Genomic DNA, 17,696 nt, shown 5'->3' with positions numbered 1-17,696 from the left:
AGGCCCTTCAAAAAGGGGTTCAGTATTTTATCTTAGCCTATATAGTAGGAGACAGGAACTGATTTAATTCTATGAATTGAAAGCAAAGTGTATGAGGCAAATTATGTGAGGCTGCTGTTCATCAACTATAGTTAAGAGTTAAACTATCCATCGACTATTTCAGATTGCAATACCATAACTCCCCCATATCCATCCATCATCCATCCATCCATCTTCATCCGCTTATCTGGGGTCGGGTCGCGGAGGCAGCAGTTCCAGCAGGGGAACCCAGACATCCCTTTCCCTAGCAGCATCAACCAGCTCTGCCTGGGGAATCTTTAGCCGCTCAGTGCGGAGATGTAGTCCAGCCACCTAGTCCTGGGTCTACCCCGTGCAGACCTGCAAACTTGTCACCTTTTGGCTACAACCACATTTTTTATGTTAACCATGGTAGTTTCAGTGAATCTAGAGGGTTTTAGTTTTGTATGTCGTCACCTTTTTCACTACTCCAGAGTTTGCAGGTCTGCCCGTGGCCTCCTCCCATCCGGACACGCCTGGAACACCTCCCAGGAGGCATCCAAACTATGTGTCCGAACCACCTCAACTGGCTCCTTTCAACGCAAAGGAGCAGCGGCTCTACTCTGAGTCTCTCCTGGATGACTGAACTTCTCACACAATCTCTCAGGGAGACCCCAGCCACCCTCTGGAGAAAACTAATTTCGGTCACTTGTATCCGTGATCTTGTTCTTTCGGTCATGACCCATCCTTCATGACCATAGGTGAGGGTGGGGACGAACATAGACCAGTAGATCGAGACCTTTGCCATTGGCTCAGCTCTCTTTTCGTCACAACAGTGCGGTAAAGCGACTGCAATATTTCCTACTCGAAGCGGACAGACCACCGGTTTCCTGCTGAGAACCATGGCCTCAGATTTAGAAGTGCTGATTCTCATCCCAGCCGCTTCACACTCAGTTGCGAACCTATCCAGAGAGTGCTGGAGGTCGCAGGCCAATGATGCCATCAGGACCACATCATCTGCAAACAGCAGCGACGCGATCCCCAGCTCACCAAACTGCAAACCCACCTCTCCACGGCTACGCCTCAATATCGTGTCCATGAAAATCTTGACTTACTGCCAAGAACACGGACACAGCTCTTGCTCTGGGTGTACAGGGATTGGATGGCCGGTGGTTCCAGGATGAAATCCACATTGTTTCTCTTCAATCTGAGGTTCGACTATCCGCCGGACCCTCCTTTCCAGCACCTTGGAGTACACTTTCCCTGGGAGGCTGAGTATGTGATGCCTCTGTAATTGGCACACACCCTCTGGTCCCCTTTTTTGAATATTGGGACCACCACCCCAGTCTGCCACTCCTTTGGCACTGACCCAGACTTCCACGCAATGTTAAAGAGGCGTGTCAACCAAGACAGCCCCTCAACACCCAGCGCCTTCAGCATTTCTGGACAGATCTCATCAGTCCCTGGGGCTTTGCCACTGTGGAGTTGTTTGACTACGTCAGTGACCTCCTCCAGGGAAATTGACGATGACCCCCCATCATCTTGCGGCTCTGCGTCAATCGTAGAGGGTGGATTAGTCGGGTTCAGGTGTTCCTCAAATTGCTCCTTCCAACGCTCAACAACCTCCTCAGTTGAGGTCAGCAGTGTCCCATCCTTGCTGTATACTGTACAGCTTGGATGGTCCCCCACTTTCCCTTCCTGAGGTGTCTGATGGTCTTCCAGAAACACTTTGGTGCCAATAGAAAGTCCTTCTCCATGGTTCCTCTGAACTGCTCCCACACCCGCTGCTTTGCCTTGGTCACGGCCGAAGCTGCAGCCCTCCGGGCCAGTCGATACCCTGCAACTGCTTTTGGGGTCCTCCGGGCTAACATATCCCGGAAGGCCTCCTCCTTCAGTCGGACGGCTTCCCTGACCCCCCGTGTCCACCATGGTGTCTGGGGGTTGGCGCCCCTTGAAGTACCTATGGCCCTCAGGCCACAACTCCCAGCCGCAGCTTCAGCAATGGAGGCTTTGAACACCGACCACTCATGTTCGATGTCCCCAACCTCCACAGGGATGCCTGAGAAGCTCCGCCGGAGGTGGCAATTGAAATTTCTCCAGACAGGCTCGTTCCCAGTTAACCCTCACTACACACTTGGGTTTTCCAGGTCTGTCCAGAGGCTTCCTTTGCCATCGAAACCAGCTCACCACCAGATGGTGATCAGTGGACAGCTCTGCCCCTCTCTTCACCTGAGTGTCCAAAACACATGGCCTGAGATCAGATGATACAATAACAAAAACGATCATCGACCTTCGGCCTAAGGTTTTCTGATGCCATGTGTTCTTGTGGGCATCCTTGTGTTCGAACATGGTGTTTGTTATGGACAAACCGTGACTAGCACAGAGGTCCAACAACAAAACACCACTCGGGTTCAGATCGTGGTGGCCATGCCTCCCAATCACACCCCTTCAAGTTTCTCCATCATTGCCCATGTGTGCATTGAAGTCCCCCAATAGGACAGTGGAGTCCCCTGCAGGAGTCCCAAATAGGACTCCACTTAGGGTCTGCAGGAAGGCCGAGTACTCCGAACTGCTGTTCGGTGCATAAGCACAAACCACAGTCAGAGTCCCCCCCCCCCCACAGTCCTAAGGCGCACGGAGGCGACCCTCTCGTCCACTGCGGTGAACTCCAGCACAGAGGCGCTCAGCTGGGGGCTAGCTAGTATAGCCACACCTGCCTTACGCTCCATACCATAAGCAACTCCGGAGAAGTACAACCCCTATCCAGGAGTTTGGTTCCGGTGCCAGTGCTGTGCGTGGAGGTTAGCCCCACCAGGTGTAATTGGTATCGCTCCACCTCCCTCACAAGCTCCGGCTCCTTCCCCCCCAGTAAGGTCACGTTCCATGTCCCCAGAGCCAGCCTTTGCCGCCTGGGTCCGGTCCGTCAGTGCCCTCCGCCTTCACTGCCACCTAGTTGGCAGCGCACCCGACCCCGACAGTTCCTCCCACGGGTGGTGGGTCCACGGGACGGATGAGACAGACATGTTGTTTCCACGTTGCTCTTTCGGGCTGGGCCCGGCCGGGCTCCATGAAAAGCCCAGCCACCAGGGTTTCCACCAAGCTTTTTTAGATTATTACATTATCAGTCAAGTATTACGTTACCAGTTTTGAAAAAAAAGACCCACCTGATAATGTAATAACTTGACCAATAATGTAATAAGGTATTACATTATCAGAAAAATGGTATTACATTATCAGTCAGGAAATGTTATTACATTATTGGTTAAGTTATTACATTATCAGGTTTTATTACATTTTCGATTGAGTTAAGTCACATTTTATTACATTATCAGGCGTTATTACATTATCAGTTAATTATTACATTATCGGGTGCTACAAGGCCTATACCCAGTATAGGTAGTACCAGTACCTATACTGTAGGTAGTACCACAGTAGTACCAATCCGCCAATGCTCTCCTAGAAACGTTCTGCTCACTGAAGACTGATGGTGAAGAGAAGCAGCGAAGATGAACAGCAGGCTCAACGCTGAGCCGGCGGCGTCCCTGGGGGCAAGTCTTCCAGAGAGAATCTGTGGCTGCCGTGACCTCAACCATGAAGAGGGACATCCCTGCTGCTTCGCGTGCTTGGGTCTGCAGCACGCCTGACAGGATGCGCCGGGCGCATGATTTCTCCTGCCGCTGGGGAACATTGCCTCCGAGGTCACCCCGTTCCCGTCGGAGGGCGGCTCCGACGAAGGGGTGGACGCCGGCGTCCCAGTCCAACAGACCGGCATGCTAGTTCTCCCTGCTTCTGATGACGAAGGAGGTTCTGAAAAAGACACCTCCAACGTCCTTAAAGTAGTCCTGTCTCTTGCGGGCTGGGTCATTCAAGTGTCACAAGCGTGACTCTGTCTGCTTTGACACGCCCCGAGACCGCCGCCCCGCCTCCTCCCCGCCACGCCTGGAGGCGTCTGTCGAAACGGGATGGGGGGACCCTGCTAGCTTTAAACCTCCGCTGCACTCCTTCGTCCCGGCGACCAGGGTCAACCAGCGGTAGAGCGACGCGATGACCACGGGCTCTCCGCCCTTAGAGTCTGACCTCGATGCTGTCCTTCTGCCCGGCTCTATCGCTCGGGCTGCATGCCTCGGCGGGGCTACGGCCACGTCGGTCATCCAACAACGGCACTTGTGGCTCATGCTCACTGGACTGAGAGCAGAATACAAGGCTGTCCTTGGTAGCTCGCCGGTGAGTAAAGACAGGTGGTTTGGGGCGGCGGTGTTGAATCTGCTGCATTGTGGGAGCCAGGAGCAAGATGGGCTCCTCCTTGCTCGTCGCCTCCCTGCTCCTGGAGGAGGCGGTCGTTCGGCGTGTCCCCCTGTCCCAGCTGTGTCCCCATGTCCCAGCTGCTGCAGCAGGTCGCCACAAAAATCCTGCTTCCAAGGTACGCCTGGCCCCCTCCTGTTGCCCGGCTCCTCCTGTGCCTCCAGCCCCACCTCTCCCTGCCCTGCCGGTTCAGAGCCCGGATCCCAGGCTTGGGGTAAGAAACCGCACACTACCTATTGATGCTGCGGCAAGGTGCATGACTGTCCAGTGGTTCCTTTGTCTGTTGGTGCTTGGTTGAGACGGTCCTTGAGTTTCTCCAACACCTGGTTGATCATGAGAGCGGGTTAGCGGCCTCCACTATAAAAGTGTATACGTACATGTGCTATTTCCTCATGTCATGAGGGGTTTGCCAGGACTACGGTCCATAGGCATTCCCTGGTCAAGTGATTTTTGGCTGGAGCACAGCGCCTGTGTGTGGGGCTACGGCTCCTCCATGGGATCTGCTATTGGTTCTGAATGCGCTCTGCGGAGCTCCGTTCGAGTCAATGGAGCAGGCTTCCCTCAAGTGGCTTTCGGTCAACACCGCTTTGCTCCTCGCTTTGACGTCGGACCAACGGGTCTTAGGAGCGTCGACCGTCCTTCTCGTCACTGGTGATGGGAGGCAGGCTGTGCTGCGCGCGGACGGTGCTTTTGTGCTGAAAGTGGTAAATGGACTGCACTTACAGTATATAGCGCTTTTCCACCTTAGCGGCACTCAAAGCGCTTTACAATGGCCTCTCATTCACACACCAATGGCGGTAGCTGCCATGCAAGGTGCTAACCTGCTCATTGGCAGCAATTTGGGGTTAGGTGTCATGCTCAAGAACACTTCGACATGTGGACAGCCGGAGCTGGGATTCGAACCACTGACCCTTCGATCACTGAATGACCCGCTCTACCAACTGTGCTACAGCCGCCCCTGGGAGAGAGTGGTTCAGATGAGCGTTCAGTTCGCAGGATTTGGAGCTACGAGCCTTCTATCCTCTGCCTCATGCGAGCGAGGAAGATGCTCTCTTGCACCTGTTGTGTCCTGTGGGCACTGGCACGGTATGTTGAGCACACGGCTGCGGTTCGGACCACCCAACTGTTGGTCTGTCACAGTCCTGGGAAGGTGGGTTAACTGCTGTCCAAACAGCGTCTCTCCCAGTGGATATGTAAAAGCCTCACCAAGTCTTATGAAACTACAGGTTGTCCTCTGCCTGGGGCATAGCCATTTCGTGGAGTGTCTGTGGCGGACATTTATGCAACGGCGACATGGCTGTTACCATCTCCTTTTGTCCGCTACTACCTGTTGAGCATGTTCCCTGTCTCCCTGGCGTTGTCTGTCTCCCTGGCGTGGTCTGTGCTGAGCATGGCTGCCGAGTGTAGGCAGCAGCGTTCATAACAGGTCTCTTTTTTTCTTCCAGAGACAGAAGTCATGTTGGTGAGCGACGCTCTGTCTCTGTCCCTTTTGGGGATGGGGTTGAGGCCTGGCTGGGCATGTGACTGATGTGCCTAACCTGCTCACTGTCCAGTCCTCCCCCCACGTATCTTATCCTGCCCTCAGCTGGCTGAGTGTGGCGGGATGGGCTAGTGCTTGGTTCTGCCAACCTTCGGTGTGATCATGTTACCTTTGAGCCCTGGCTAGGTATATGGTTTGGGGCGGCGGTGTTGAATCTGCTGCATTGTGGGAGCCAGGAGCAAGATGGGCTCCTCCTTGCTCGTCGCCTCCCTGCTCCTGGAGGAGGCGGTCGTTCGGCGTGTCCCCCTGTCCCAGCTGTGTCCCCATGTCCCAGCTGCTGCAGCAGGTCGCCACAAAAATCCTGCTTCCAAGGTACGCCTGGCCCCCTCCTGTTGCCCGGCTCCTCCTGTGCCTCCAGCCCCACCTCTCCCTGCCCTGCCGGTTCAGAGCCCGGATCCCAGGCTTGGGGTAAGAAACCGCACACTACCTATTGATGCTGCGGCAAGGTGCATGACTGTCCAGTGGTTCCTTTGTCTGTTGGTGCTTGGTTGAGACGGTCCTTGAGTTTCTCCAACACCTGGTTGATCATGAGAGCGGGTTAGCGGCCTCCACTATAAAAGTGTATACGTACATGTGCTATTTCCTCATGTCATGAGGGGTTTGCCAGGACTACGGTCCATAGGCATTCCCTGGTCAAGTGATTTTTGGCTGGAGCACAGCGCCTGTGTGTGGGGCTACGGCTCCTCCATGGGATCTGCTATTGGTTCTGAATGTGCTCTGCGGAGCTCCGTTCGAGTCAATGGAGCAGGCTTCCCTCAAGTGGCTTTCGGTCAACACCGCTTTGCTCCTCGCTTTGACGTCGGACCAACGGGTCTTAGGAGCGTCGACCGTCCTTCTCGTCACTGGTGATGGGAGGCAGGCTGTGCTGCGCGCGGACGGTGCTTTTGTGCTGAAAGTGGTAAATGGACTGCACTTACAGTATATAGCGCTTTTCCACCTTAGCGGCACTCAAAGCGCTTTACAATGGCCTCTCATTCACACACCAATGGCGGTAGCTGCCATGCAAGGTGCTAACCTGCTCATTGGCAGCAATTTGGGGTTAGGTGTCATGCTCAAGAACACTTCGACATGTGGACAGCCGGAGCTGGGATTCGAACCACTGACCCTTCGATCACTGAATGACCCGCTCTACCAACTGAGCTACAGCCGCCCCTGGGAGAGAGTGGTTCAGATGAGCGTTCAGTTCGCAGGATTTGGAGCTACGAGCCTTCTATCCTCTGCCTCATGCGAGCGAGGAAGATGCTCTCTTGCACCTGTTGTGTCCTGTGGGCACTGGCACGGTATGTTGAGCACACGGCTGCGGTTCGGACCACCCAACTGTTGGTCTGTCACAGTCCTGGGAAGGTGGGTTAACTGCTGTCCAAACAGCGTCTCTCCCAGTGGATATGTAAAAGCATCACCAAGTCTTATGAAACTACAGGTTGTCCTCTGCCTGGGGCATAGCCATGTCGTGGAGTGTCTGTGGCGGACATTTATGCAACGGCGACATGGCTGTTACCATCTCCTTTTGTCCGCTACTACCTGTTGAGCATGTTCTCTGTCTCCCTGGCGTTGTCTGTCTCCCTGGCGTGGTCTGTGCTGAGCATGGCTGCCGAGTGTAGGCAGCAGCGTTCATAACAGGTCTCTTTTTTTCTTCCAGAGACAGAAGTCATGTTGGTGAGCGACGCTCTGTCTCTGTCCCTTTTGGGGATGGGGTTGAGGCCTGGCTGGGCATGTGACTGATGTGCCTAACCTGCTCACTGTCCAGTCCTCCCCCCACGTATCTTATCCTGCCCTCAGCTGGCTGAGTGTGGCGGGATGGGCTAGTGCTTGGTTCTGCCAACCTTCGGTGTGATCATGTTACCTTTGAGCCCTGGCCCATTTTGTATTGCGGTCGTGTCACTCTACTTATGCCAACAAGGAGTGAGCCCTATGGGGCGGAGCTCCACGAAATAGAACGATGGTTACGTATTGTAACCTGGTACTTATTGTAACCCCAGTTCTATGCGAACAATGGTTTATTGAAGCCCCACCGGGTGGAGACTTTGCTAAACCCTAGTCTACTCGCTGAAAGTTTTAGCTTCGGAGAATATTGCCGGGTTAGCAACGACGTGGGCACCAGTTCTGATTGGCCGCAGGTGCGTGTATGTTTCTCTTGTTTCAGTATAGTTCAGTGTGGTTAAGCTTCAGTATGTTTCTCTTTTTCAGTACAGTAGATTGGCTAAGACATTAAGGGGCCCTGTGGGGCTTCGCTCTACTCATAGAAGTGAGGTTACAATTCTATCATCGTGTGTTTGGGACTCCCCTACGGTGTGATGAACGGCGGTCTCCTCTAGGGCTCGTGTAGAAACGACGAGGGTATCATTTTCTGAATGCCCCCCCCAAGCAGACTGTGAGCTACAAAAAGACAGAGAGCCAGAGAGGGAGAGAGAGGCAGGCAGATCAACTTGAGAGAGTGACAGAGAGAGTGAGAGAGAGAGAGAAAGAGAGACAGAGAGAGAGAGAGACAGAGAGACAGAGAGAAGGAAAGAGAGAGGCGTCTGACCCTATGTTGGCTCGAGAAGCATTGCTCTCTTTAACTCCTCCTGCCTTATGTCGATTCCAACATTTTCAACCAATGGACACGGCCATGGGGAGGGTCTGCCTGCCCTGATCCCACTGATTGGTTGAGAGTTGGGGAGGCCCATCCCATCCTGAGGAGTTGGCCAGGGAGAGTTGTGTTTCCACAGTCCGCTCGTCCAGACACGCTGTTACGCTAGAGCGGCAGCACGGTGTCTGTTTGTTTGTGTGTGAATGTAATTTAGTCTCGCCTGAGCACAGCGGAAGGATCATACAACATGTGGACGGATAGTCCACAGAACGAGCAGGTTAGTGGCGTTTCTCTCTCTCTCTCTCCCTCCCTCCCTCTCTCTCTCTCTCTCTGGTCTATATTTGTGTACACGGCAGGGGGGTGGTAATGTATGACACTCGCTGACACTAGGTTGTGGGGCGCAGAGTGTGTGTGTGTGTGTGTGTGTGTGTGTGTGTGTGTGTGTGTGTGTGTGTGTGTGTGTGTGTGTGTGTGTGTGTGGTGGTGGTGGTGGGGGGGGGGGGGGGGGTGCTAGTGGCTCCTCCACCCCGGTGCGAAAATTCTTTGCCGGTGTTGGAATGTCTGGGAAAGAATGTGTTTTTTTCTCTTCTGTTTCTCACCCTGCCCCTGTCCTCCTCTGTGAGCTGATACGATACGTGACACCGGCTTTCTGGCAGCTCTCCTTGTTAAACAGTCTGAGCAAAATTCCTGCACCTTACTGACCCGGTATTAAACATTAACCCTCCAGTGTGTGTGTGTGTGTGTGTGTGTGTGAGTGTGTGAGTGTGTGAGTGTGTGAGTGAGTGAGTGAGTGAGTGAGTGGGAGAGAGAGAGAGAGACACTATTGACATTGGTGGAGCTGATGTGATGTCATCCACCTGTCTAGTTTGTGGTGGATGATTCATTAAACTGATTGTGATCTCTGGAGCAGCAGTAAACTGACATGGCTGAACCAGCATAGGCCGTTGTTGATTCACATTTACAGCCACCTTTCATATGTACTGTATCATATTGCTTGGTGCTTGGATCTTGCAGCGATCCAACAGCAACTCTTTCTTTGGTGTATGTGTTCTTGTGAGGGTGTGTGTGTGTGTGTGTGTGTGTGTGTGTGTGTGTGTGTCAGCCCCTGAGCAGCTCTTTCAGTCTGTCTGATGATGTGGATTCTGCCCTGTGCTTGTCTGATAGCTGAGGGGACAGTGATCAGTCAGCTGTGTGGTTGAGTGAGGTAATTCTGTAGCTGCTTGGTCATGGGTGGATGGAGATATCAGCTGTGTGGTTGAGTGAGGTAATACTGTAGCTGCTTGGTCATGGAGGGAGGGAGATGTCAGCTGTGTGGTTGAGTGAGGTAATACTGTAGCTCCTTGGTCATGGGTGGAGGGAGATGTCAGCTGTGTGGTTGAGTGTGTGAGACTGTGTGTGACTCTGTGTCTGGATGAGATCGGTAGCTAACCAGTCCTCTGGATGTCGTCTGACTCTGGGCTTTTAGACAGAGAGTTCTTTCCATGTCCTCATTGCTCTAAACTGGAACGTTTTGTTGTCCATCTCAAGTGCAAGCCTGGGTATGACATAACCAAGCCCTTTAGGTACATAGCTGGGTATTCTGTAGCTGGATATAGCTGGGTATGATGTAGCTGGATATAGCTGGGTATGGTGTAGTGTAGCTGGGTATAGCTGGGTGTAGCTGGGTATAGCTGGGTGTAGCTGGTTGTAGCTGGGTATAGCTGGGTGTAGCTGGGTATAGCTGGGTGTAGATGGGTATAGCTGGGTGTAGCGGGTTGTAGCTGGGTGTAGCTGGGTGTAGCTGGGTATAGCTGGGTGTAGCTGGATGTAGCTGGGTATAGCTGGGTGTAGCTGGGTATAGCTGGGTATAGCTGGGTGTAGCTGGGTGTAGCTGGGTATAGCTGGGTATAGCTGGGTATAGCTGGGTGTAGCTGGGTATAGCTGGGTGTAGCTGGGTGTAGCTGGGTATAGCTGGGTGTAGCTGGGTGTAGCTGGGTATAGCTGGGTATAGCTGGGTGTAGCTGGTTGTAGCTGGGTGTAGCTGGGTATAGCTGGGTGTAGCTGGGTATAGCTGGGTGTAGCTGGGTGTAGCTGGGTATAGCTGGGTGTAGCTGGGTGTAGCTGGGTATAGCTGGGTATAGCTGGTTGTAGCTGGGTGTAGCTGGGTATAGCTGGGTGTAGCTGGGTATAGCTGGGTGTAGCTGGATATGCTCTAGCTGGGTGTAGCTGGGTATGCTGTAGCTGGGTATGTAGCTGGGCTGGGAGGGAGAAAAGGAGCAGAGGGCTTCAGCACAATGATGCCTTGTGTCACTGCCAGAACAGGACAGAACTGATGATGACAACCTTTCTCCTTTCTCTCTCTCTAACCTCCCCTTCTCACTATCCTTCTCTCTCTCCCTCTCTCTCTCTCTCTAACCTCCCCTTCTCACTATCCTTCTCTCTCTCCTTCTCACTATCCTTCTCTCTCTCTCTCTCTAACCTCCCCTTCTCACTCTCCTTCTGTCTCTCTCTCTCTCTCCCCCCCTTCTCGTTCTCCTTCTATGCCCCTGTCTCTTTCTCTCTCTCTCTGTCTCTGTCTCTCTCTCTCTCTCTCTCTCTCTCTCTCTCTCTCTCTCACTCTCTGTGAATGATAAATGGCAGCTTTAGTGTGGGCTGAGATAGAGGTGTCACAGACCTCTGTTATTGTGCCTTCTGTGCCATGAGGAGGTTGGCACCACTCGAGCTGTAGCTGCCATTCTGTGACCATATCATTATCCTGCCACTGATTATGAGGGTCAGCTTTCTCCTCATGACTGAGACAAACAACTGTCTCCTACTGTAGCTATGCAAATATGATCTACAGTAATTGAAATCAGATGATGCCAATTAAGGTCATCTTTATCTTAATCAGATAACGTTTTATGTTATTTTTATTTTTACATTTTTGTCACTTTTATCAGACCTTATCCAAAGCAACTTAAACCTTTTTTCCAGTGCTGCATACATGAGACACCATCATGTAGAGCTGTATGGAGGCTTTATAAACTGCATGCCATATTGAGACACCATCATGCAGATGGAGATCAGACAGTATATAATCATTGCTATTAAACCCACATGGATAGAGATCATTCAATACAGTATAATCCTTTGTGGGTGCATTTTCCTGGCAGGTTGAGTGTTACTCAGATGAGTCAGTGAATCAGTCAGATAGGCAAGAGAAGATGATTGCCTGGTTGGAACAGGCGACATCTTTACCTCAAGAAAGTGGCTCCTCATGTCATCACCTCAAGAGGACGCAGCAAGTGTGTGAAGAAGCAGTGTGTGTGTGTGTGTGTGTGTGTGTGTGTGTGTGCCACATGACTTTCACACTTCAGCGTGTCAGTTGTTTGGAGAAGAGTGTGTGAAAATGTAAAACTATTAAAAGAGCAAAGGTTTGCTTCTTGTCCATCCGTCGTCTCCTTCTGTGTGGCTGTTCCTTCCTTCCTTCCTTCCTTCCTTCCTTCCTTCCTTCCTTCCTTCCTTCCTTCCTTCCTTCCTTCCTTCCTTCCTTCCTTCCTTCCTTCCTTCCTTCCTTCCTTCCTTCCTTCCTTCCTTCCTTCCTCACTCCTCCTTTCTCCTCCTGATTCATTCCCTCTATCTCAACCCCCTCTTTGGAAACACTGTATACATAAGGCATTTATAAAGTATTTGTTAATAATGAACTAATAATGAGCTAGTCATTAACCAATCATTAATATACATTTATAAAAGATTAATATATTTAAATTATACTAGTTTAATATTCACAAAGTATCTGTTGATGGTTTCTGACACATTAACAAGGTTACTTGTAAGTTATTTGTACATTTATTGTACATACATTTGTACATTTAATGTTAGTTAATGTATAGTAACATATTTGTTAATGCTTTCAATGAGCATTCAAGGATGCCTTCGATGCTTTCAAGGAGCACCTTCATTACTAGACATGTCATCTGTCTTTCATGTTTAACTAATTATTTGTTAATCATTCATAAAAAAATGTAGACATTTTACATCCCTTAACTACTTCCACCCCAGCAAAGGGGCAAGAGGTAATGTTTTCGTGGAGTGTGTTGGTTGGTTTATTTGTTAGCAGGATTATGTATAAACTACCAGACCTATTTTTATGAAACTCTGTGGAGGGATGTTGCATGGGCCAACTTAGAACCCGTTAAATTCAGACTATGAACAGATGCATGTATCCCGCAAGTTGGATATTCTTGAAAGCATTTACAAACGTGTTACTACACATTAACTAACATTAAATGTTGAACAAATAATTTACAAGTAACCTTGATAATGTGTCATAAATCATCGATAGATCCTTTGTGAATGATAAACTAATATAATTACACATTATGTATTAATCTTTTATAAATATAAATACATGATTTGTTAATGGCTAATTCATTATTAGTTCAGTAATAACAAATCCTTTATAAATGCTTTACAATGGATCATCATTATTATGAAGTGTTACTCTTTTACTGTTACCTCCTCTCCCTCCTCCTAACCTCTCCCTCCTGACCTCTCCCTCCTCCTGACCTCTCCCTCCTGACCTCTCCCTCCTGACCTCTCCCTCCTCCTGACCTCTCCCTCCTGACCTCTCCCTCCTGACCTCTCCCTCCTCCTGACCTCTCCCTCCTGACCTCTCCCTCCTGACCTCTCCCTCCTCCTGACCTCTCCCTCCTGACCTCTCCCTCCTCCTGACCTCTCCCTCCTCCTGACCTCTCCCTCCTGACCTCTCCCTCCTGACCTCTCCCTCCTCCTGACCTCTCCCTCCTGACCTCTCCCTCCTGACCTCTCCCTCCTCCTGACCTCTCCCTCCTAACCTCTCCCTCCTGACCTCTCCCTCCTCCTGACCTCTCCCTCCTGACCTCTCCCTCCTGACCTCTCCCTCCTCCTGACCTCTCCCTCCTAACCTCTCCCTCCTGACCTCTCCCTCCTCCTGACCTCTCCCTCCTGACCTCTCCCTCCTGACCTCTCCCTCCTGACCTCTCCCTCCTGACCTCACTCCTCCTGACCTCTCCCTCCTGACCTCTCCCTCCTCCTGACCTCTCCCTCCTGACCTCTCCCTCCTCCTGACCTCTCCCTCCTGACCTCTCCCTCCTGACCTCTCCCTCCTCCTGACCTCTCCCTCCTGACCTCTCCCTCCTGACCTCTCCCTCCTGATCTCTCCCTCCTGACCTCTCCCTCCTCCTGACCTCTCCCTCCTGACCTCACTCCTCCTGACCTCTCCCTCCTGACCTCTCCCTCCTGACCTCTCCCTCCTGATCTCTCCCTCCTGACCTCTCCCTCCTCCTGACCTCTCCCTCCTGACCTCACTCCTCCTGACCTCTCCCTCCTGACCTCACTCCTCCTGACCTCTCCCTATTGACCTCTCCTTCCTCCTGACCTCTCCCTCCTGACCTCTCCCTCCTCCTGACCTCTCCCTCCTGACCTCTCCCTCCTCCTGACCTCTCCCTCTTGACCTCTCCCTCCTCCTGACCTCTCCCTCCTGACCTCTCCCTATTGACCTCTCCCTCCTCCTGACCTCTCCCTCCTGACCTCTCCCTCCTGACCTCACTCCTCCTGACCTCTCCCTCCTGACCTCCCTCCTCCTGACCTCTCCCTCCTGACCTCTCCCTCCTGACCTCTCCCTCCTCCTGACCTCTCCCTCCTGACCTCCCTCCTCCTGACCTCTCCCTCCTGACCTCTCCCTCCTGACCTCTCCCTCCTAACCTCTCCCTCCTCCTGACCTCTCCCTCCTGACCTCTCCCTCCTGACCTCTCCCTCCTGACCTCTCCCTCCTGACCTCACTCCTCCTGACCTCTCCCTCCTGACCTCCCTCCTCCTGACCGCCCTCCTCCTGACCTCTCCCTCCTGACCTCTCCCTCCTAACCTCTCCCTCCTCCTGACCTCTCCCTCCTGACCTCTCCCTCCTAACCTCTCCCTCCTGACCTCTCCCTCCTGACCTCTCCCTCCTCCTGACCTCTCTGTCCATGTCCTGTCTGTCCATATCCTCTCAGTCTGCCCACATTTCAGAGACATGGCAGTATGAATGGAGACAAGCTGGATAGTTGATATTTACATATACGCAGCTCCCTGGCGGATACCACCGTCACCATGGTGACCGGACAGGAAGCAGGAAGTAGGCAGTGTTCCATCCGAGCCGAAGGGAGAGATAACACAACACGCCTCCCTCTCCTAACACCCCCAGCACAGCTGCGATGAGCAGTGTCATCGTGAGGAAGAATGTGTTCTGAACTGACCTGTCTGGTCAAATAAAGGTTCAATAAAAAGGCCTTGTGGCGCAACTATTCATCAGGGGAACCTACACAATATTACAGAAAGTATTTCAATGTAAATTTGAAATAATATTGGTAATGCCAGGGTAATACCAAGATGATACCAGGGTAATCCCATGATAATACCAGGGTAATACCAAGATAATACCAGGGTAATCCCATGATAATCCCAGGGTAATACCAAGATAATAACAGGGTAATCCCATGGCAATTACCATTAGTTACTAGTAGTTACCTGTGTAGTTACAAGGGTAATACCATGTTAATATCTACATTATTACTAGGAAATGACCAGCAAATAACCAGTAGTTACTAGTAGTAGTTACCTGTGTAGTTACCCACCAATCCTCATGATTTGTTACATGGAAATCATCTATCTATCTATCTATTCTTGATTAAATACAATGTCCACCCTTTTTTTGTTGTTGCTTGTGAGCTACTTTTAAAATGACCAGCTCAGCAAGATCTACCCCGACCCCCCCCCCCCCAGGGTTGCATAATCCGGATTTAGCAAACTATTCAAATCTCCCGTGTCAAATTACATCAGTCAGGGACCTATTATAATAATCCCGACCCATCTGAATACCTCCAATCACCTGTGTTTTTTTACCTGGCTATAAAGGCTGACATTATGTGCAGGTCCCGCTAGCTAGCAGAATGTTTTTGCACAGAAAATGTTCTGTTCTTTAATATACTAAGCAGCACAGATCGCTACATCGTCTCCCAAGCTCAAAGGACAGAAGAGCTGAGTGGATTTAAAAAAAATAAAAAAAAGTTGATGGCAAGTATATAATTTCTTACTTCCTGGAAAATGGTAGGTCACGTGCAATGACGACAACAGGTACCTTAGATTTTAGGCCAATAATCTCACGACATCCACCCGTCAATCAACGCTATCCTTCTATCGAATCTGTCTAAAGTTCTTAAAACCCGTCCACTTGTAAATGTTCCAATCAAATTCTCTAAACATTATGTCCCACCCTCATAGCTTGTTTGTCGGAAATATGTCAAACTACGGAAGTTAGATGATCTCAAACGTCCGTTTCTGTGCAACTATGTTATTATCCGGCTGTTTTTTGTGCGACTTCTGTTCTTATTCCTCAACTCTGATTCTTATTTTTCAAATGATATGAACTATAGTATCCACTAAGATACTACAGTATAGCTCAAACTCGTAAATCACCTGTTTGATTGTTATAATGTTAAGTGAACACAGTGTTAGAGTAGGCCTGTTGTGTGTGTGTGTGTGTGTGTGTGTGTGTGTGTGTGTGCGTGTGACATAGTTAGAATGTCTGGGTAACCGTAGACACAGCTGTAAGATACCATACTGTTATATATCTTGCTCCCTAGGAGCTTGGCCTCTTGGCTGACATGCGAGGACACACACAAACACACACAAACACACACACACACACACACACACACACACACACACACACACACGGAAGGCTTGCGGTCCCTGTCAGTGTCTGTTGTTGCTTCAAGGTGATGCATTCCAACATGCTGGGTCATGCATTTAAGGATAGAATGTCTTGGTTACAGTGTGTGTGTGTGTGTGTGTGTGCACGAGTGTGTGTGTGTGTTGTTTATTTACTAGTGCACAGTGCCGTTTGGAATGGTGTGGTATAATGATCGATCTATCATCAGTGATTAAATCCGTAATCCGTACAAGCAAACTCGGCAGGGCACCCCAAACTGAAGAAACACAACTCTGTTTCAACACTATAACTGTAATGGCAAAAATCACTCTCTATTGTTTTTCCATTTCCATGGAGGCAGGTGTACTTGTCTGACTCGCAACCATCATATCAGCCATCATAATCCCAAAAAGAAATCCAAGTCCAAGCTGTTTCTTACAATTAAATTGGGATTTATTTACAAAAATAAAATAAACAAACAAATTAGATTTTCTGAATGGGCTCAGGGCTGTGGCTGAGGTCAATGACGGTATCGCCACACCCGCCTTTTCCCCTCATGCGCAGTGCACCCCAATAGGGGGTGACACTGGACAAAACATTAAACACAAGACAAACAAATTCAGCTCCTACAATAACAACCAACTATTGATCTGACTGTAGATAAGATGTAGCTTTAAGATTGCTGCACGGTGCCCGTGGAGCCGTCGTGGTGTATCGATCGATCGATCGATTGATCTTTCTATCTAAAACTGACATTTTGTCTCCTGAGCTCAAGTCCAAATGAATGGAGGTGAATGGGTGGGCTATGTTCGGGCGGCTCTATGGCGACCCCCTTGGGTCGGAGCCAGCGGGTACGGTTCGGTGCACTCTGGGACAAACAAACAAACAAACAAACAAACAGGAGAGTAAGAGATGAGAGAAATGATACATAATAAAAAATCTGATATGAGACAAAAGATACAAGATAAAACTGTCAGATAAAACAAGTAATGTATAGGCAGAAGTAAAATGACTAAGAAGAGATGATTTAAAATGAGTGTAACTAGAGAGTCCCGTTTAAAAGTCATTTGGAATGTGAAGGTTCATGTCAATGGATGGATGGAATGAAATAAGAATTTCCCTTTATTTCTTACCCAGCTGTCCCATGTTGGTGATTTTGTGACTATTACAGTATCTGGTGATTTTCCAGACCCCCTCGGCGACTTAATTAGTCAAAGGTGTCTAGCGACAAATCTAACATCTAACATATCCCGTTCTGCGCTTCACGTTACAACCGAGCTCACGAGAGCCAAGTACAGCGAGGAATGCTGTCTCCTCACCAGCACTCAATCAGCACTCACATGGCCAGTCTGACTAGCTAACAGCCCTGCAGCAAATATGCTAACAATTTTTAGGTATGGTAACACTTTATAATTAATGCACACTATAAAGCATTTATTAAGTAATTCATCATTTATAAAGCGTAATTCATTCATTATTACACATTAGGCTATTTATTAACGCATTTATGAAGGGTTTATTCTTCATTAATAAGCGAATGTAAAATGTGTTTATTCCGTTTTTTCATACTTTATAAACTTTATATTTACCATTTGTAAATT

General features: G+C 50.1%; 1 protein-coding gene across 2 annotated transcripts in view; it reads left to right on the top strand.

Moving 5' to 3' along the window:
- The window catches only part of pld1a (phospholipase D1a), a 61,421-nt gene that overhangs the window by 2,089 nt on the left and 41,636 nt on the right, over positions 1 to 17,696 (top strand). Inside the window, exon 1 of one of the 2 annotated variants that reach the window (XM_084451241.1) lies at positions 8,554 to 8,685. The exons of the other annotated variant lie outside the window; for it this stretch is intronic. The gene's annotated coding sequence lies outside the window, so the exon portion shown is untranslated. Of the gene's footprint in view, positions 1 to 8,553; positions 8,686 to 17,696 lie in introns of those variants that run through there. 2 annotated transcript variants of the gene reach the window in all.

This window comes from Borostomias antarcticus, assembly GCF_949987555.1.
Source record: "Borostomias antarcticus genome assembly, chromosome: 16".
In the NCBI taxonomy this organism is placed as follows: Eukaryota; Metazoa; Chordata; class Actinopteri; order Stomiiformes; family Stomiidae; genus Borostomias; species Borostomias antarcticus.
This window is presented reverse-complemented; position numbering and strand designations above follow the sequence as displayed.